The sequence below is a fragment of the Mastomys coucha genome, unplaced genomic scaffold, assembly GCF_008632895.1.
Source record: "Mastomys coucha isolate ucsf_1 unplaced genomic scaffold, UCSF_Mcou_1 pScaffold20, whole genome shotgun sequence".
NCBI lineage: Eukaryota > Metazoa > Chordata > Mammalia > Rodentia > Muridae > Mastomys > Mastomys coucha.
Window position 1 is genome coordinate 67319406 of NW_022196903.1, and position 5099 is coordinate 67324504.

Here is a 5099-nt window from a genome sequence, read left to right on the forward strand (position 1 = left end):
CTCCCTTCCCCTTCTCTCTCCTGCCCCTATCCTCCCTTCCCCTTCTCTCTCCTGCCCCTATCCTCCCTTCCCCTTCTCTCTCCTGCCCTCCTTTCCCCTGCCATTCTCCTTTCTCTCCTTTCACCATCTCTCCTCTCATTTCTGCCTCTTTTTTCCTTCTTTCCCCTCCTCCTCGTTCTTTTCTTCTTCCTTTCTTGCTTGGTTGCACACACCGAGCAAGCACTGTGCTTCTAGACTTCTGGCCTCTAGACCATTCTTGATGTCTGCATGTTTGTAGTATGATTCTTCTCCATTCACGTCTCTCCTAAGTACACACCTCCATCCCCCAGCTTCTCTGCTTTGACTTTCATGACTGAGCGAAGGCCCCCGGTGTTTCGGAGTTTCTCAGCGTGCCTCATTACTATTGGTCAGGCAGGTCTTGCTAAAGTTTACTCGCATTGTGAACTCACTTATGCCTTTAACAACAGGTCAGGTAGATTTTAAAATCACAGCAAAAATAACTAACTATCATAATGTTTGTTTGTTTGTTTGTTTGTTTGTTTGTTTTTTCAGTTTTGAGGCTCAACATGTTAGAGAGCTTAAAATCTTAGTCATTATATGGCTTTGGGCACACATCGGGAGCTACATTATGGTTTGAAGTATAACTAGTTGCCTGTGTTGCATATATATGCACAGATAAATAAGATCTATTTTTTTCTGGGAGATATGTACAGTAGGGTTATTTCTGTCCTTGTGGTGTCATTTTGTGGGCAGTGACAGGTGGCAGAAGTACTGGTGACAGAAGACTCTCTAAGGGAGAACAGCCTTTTACTCAAATGACAGGGTTTCCTAACACTCTGATCAGGATTTTGTTATTTTTGATGTTTTTATCAATATATTAATTATACACAACAATGGGTTTATTATGACATTTTCATACATGTTACCTAATTTGCATTGAGCATGCTCATTCCCATTAGCCTTTTTGTTTCTATCCTACTTCTGATGATTCCTTATTCCTTCCTAATTTAGCCTCCGCCTTTTCTACTTTGATGATGATGATGATGATGATGATGTGTGTCTGTGTATGTTTCAGTGAGGCTCATCAGGGCTGCTATAAGAACATATATAAGGCTTTGTTACAGCACTATGGGTGCTTAACCATAGACCACATCACTGATGAAAGTATCTTTCCTTGCCTCCAAGTATTAGCTGCATATAAATGCTCAGGGATGGGTCAGGACCTACATGCTCCCTTTCCCAGCACGATATGGAGTTGACAGGTCTTTGGCAGTTTTTGGCAGGTCTTGTGCAGGAAAGTCACAGCTGCTGTGAGTTACAGTACAACAGCTATGCCATGCCTTGAAGTCAGTCTTCTATAACTGCTCTGTCTTCATACAGCTCTTAGATTCTTTCTAGCCCTTCCACATCATTCCCTGATCCTTGGAGGAGGTGATATAGATTTCCCAGTAGTCACTGATTCTCAGCATTTTGGCCACTTATGAGTCTCTACAGTTACCGGGCTTATCAGCTACTGCAAGACCCACTGGATTTTGACCAGGTTTACCGCACCAGTCATGAATTCCAACCTGTGAAGCAGGCCTCAAATCCAATCATAAGGCAGTTAATAACAATCTCTCCACTAATGGAATGGCAAGTACATCTTGTCTATTTGGCTGGGACCTTTGTACTCAAGGCCCACAGCTGGGTAAGGCAGTCAATGACAGTTCTGTCCCAACAGCCTGTGTAGCACCTTCTGGTACTCTGGAGGCTCATCAGCAAAGGGGAAGGTTCCAATTTTGTTCCACTTCAATTTCTCTATGATATATGATCAAAAAGTGTGAAATTGTCATTATCAATCCTACCATCTAGTTTTGTAGACAACAGGCAGCCACAGTGTTTGCCTGTATTTGTTTGTACTATATAGAAAGGTCATACAGTGTTGGTACTGCAGGCAGGAACTGAAGCACAGACCATGGGGGAATGTTGCATTCTGACCTGCTCTCCAGGTTCACAGTCATCTATATTTTTATTTAGACCTCTCAAGATTCCACCCTCTAAGGGTAGCATTGCTGTCAGTGGGCTGGGCCCTTCCACATCAATCATTAATCAAGAAACACCCTATAAACTTTCAACAGTCTAATCTCATGGCCGAATTTTCACAATTGAGGTTTCCTCTTCTCAAGTTACTTGAGTTTGTGTCAAGTGGACAAGAACCAACATAACATAATACAATCACAGTTTAGGAAAGTTTTGTAGCTCTTACAAGTTTAACACACATCTATTCAGTAATCTAGTAATTCCATTACTAGGAATCCTGTGAAGAGTAAAGAAAATAGAAGCCAAAATAAAGACTAGTACACAAGTATATATAGAAGAATTTTACTAGAAATAATAATTTGAATATTCATCAAATGTTGAATGGATATAGAAAAATGCATCAGATCAATGCAGTGGAATACTGTTCAACAATGTAAGCAAAAAATGCTAAGACATGCCATAACAAAACTAAGCATTTAAAAATTAAGATTAACAAAAAAGACAGGAACTAAAGACAGAGCATTGCATAAAAAGTTAGTGTATATTAAATATTCACATGACACAAGTTTATAAACATAAAGCAGATAAGGTTATTTTTATTTGGCCTTTGGATAAGTGATTATTGGTTGGGAACTAGAGAACTGGAGAACAATTGGAGCTTTCTAACACCTGCCATCTTTCCAACAGCAATCCTTCATTGCCTCTCTTTTGAAATGATTTTTCTGCATGAGTCTATCTCAAAAATATGTGATTTTAAACATTTTTTGTTTTATAGGTATCCACAGCTAAGAGCTTGTCTAGAGTTTCAGAAGAGACAATAGACGTCTTAATTTTTTAAAATTTTAACAATGTTGGAACTTTAAGACTGCAGAGCATGTTAGAAGTTGGAACACATACATTTTTTTTTCACTATCAGATGGTGGTGAGCTCATGGAGCCCAGAAGTGCAATGCTATGGTTTGAGTGTGACATGCCACACATGGGCTCACATATTCTAACACATGACTCCAGCTGATGATGCAGTTTTAGAATTTTAGAAGACTGTGGAACTTTTAGGAAGTGGAGCTTTGGTTGAAGTGAATCATTGAGGTCTGTAGAGATCTGTCTTGCTAGATTCTCCAGTCCACCCTTGATCTCAGGAGAAGCCCACAGCCCATGTCATCTCTTCTTATTGGAAATCAGAATCTAATGCTGGTTATTGAGCCTCAGTAAAACAATACAGGTGGCAGACTACATGTTAAACAAGAAGAATCCTTTGCCAGAATCTAGTCTTCTTTCCTGAATGTATACCTCTTTGTTCTTTCTTTGTTCTCCTTTACTCTCTTTATGAGTTCGTAGTCTAGACCCAGATCTCTATCTTATAGTTTTATAGAAGCCAAGCATTTTCCTTATGTGACCCGAGGGGAAAGCAATTGGTGTGGATGATGGAATGTCTTCAGAGTGGCAAGCTCTCTGAAATGCTGTAAATGAGCAATTACAGTAATAAGTGGCCGCGGCCTAGTCCCTTCTGTGTTTTTCCGCAGAGCAAATCCACTGTTGGCATCTCTGACCTTGAAACCTTTGTGCCATGGCTTTGTGTAATTAGTAGAGTCTAAAAGTGTATTCAGGTCACATCTGCACTGAATTGTTTTATTTATGTGGATTGATTGCAGATTATGACACAGCGTGCTGACTTACCCAGGGTAAGTGGAGTGAGGACTTGTAAGGACAAACAGGGAACCAGCTGCACAGAAAGGTCGAGAAGGCTGCAGAATGAGCTATTACGGCTTCATAATGCAGACCCTGAGCACGAGTTTTTATTAAACCATAAAGAACATCTGTATCATTTTAAGACGGAAACTTCAGGGGTATTAGACACTGGCTGCATAATGAATTCTGCATACAGTCCTCATTAAACTCTTTTGCTTGTCATGGCTCCCTGAGGAGATATTTATTGTATTCCTTACCTGGAAGTATTTTAAACTTCCCCTGTACTTCCTGTAGTGATTAATACAACTCAGAATCTCTAAGTTGGATTCTATCTCAAAGTGATAGAGAAAATTCTTATAAGATACTATAGAAACTTACCTTTGAAGATTTTTATTTTTATGTGAGTAGTTTGCCTGCATGTATGTCTGTGTACCACGGGCAGATCTGATGTTAGGGTTATATTGGATCCCCTGGACCAGGAGTTGCAGTGAGCCATCATGTTTGTGTGTGTGTGTGTGTGTGTGTGTGTGCTGGAAGTGGAACTCTGGTTCTCAGGAGCAGTAAATGCTCTTAATCACTTAACCAATTGCTCCAGCCCCTCAAATTTTACCTTAAAAATATATGCAGGGGCTTATGAGAGGAAATAGCTCAGTCAGTAACTGCTTACTATGCAAGTATGAGAACTTGAGTTCAATCCTTAGAATTTATGTAAAAAATAATCTGTCTATGGTTGTGCATGCTTATAATGTCAGTGCAGCTGAGGTTGAGCCAGAGGATGTAAGGAGCTCACTGGTAGCCTAGACTATTTGATGAGGTCCAGACTAGTGAGTTCCTGATTTTTAAAATCCAAATTGGACTGTGTTTGAACAAAGACAACTTAGGTTGTCCTTCACATTTCCTTTAAGTTACTTAAAGGTCATTTTTACACATATGCAACCCACACATGAGCACTTGCACACATATCTGTACATTCATGCTAGCACACACATGCATGCACACACGCATCCACTTTTAAGTACATGCAACTTTATACCACACTCCATAATATAGCCATGATTGCTTCAACAGATAAGTATAACTCACTGATTATATCTTGACTTGTGTGACCAACTGTAATTCAAGATGACATTCTAGGATCTTAGAGATACAGACTTCCACACATTTTTTTTTCTTGAAGACCTGTACAAATGTTTCTAATGTGGCCAAACTGAAAACCCAAGCATACACAAGGCATCTTCATTGCCATCTGACTTTAAAGTCCTCTTGACCTCCAAATGGACGACTTCAATGAGAGAGTGGAAACTGAGTCCTTAAGACTGAAGTATAGGAATGAAATGTCTACCTTTTGGTCTTCCTTCTTCTTGAGTTCCTTGTGGAATGTGGGTTGTTCTT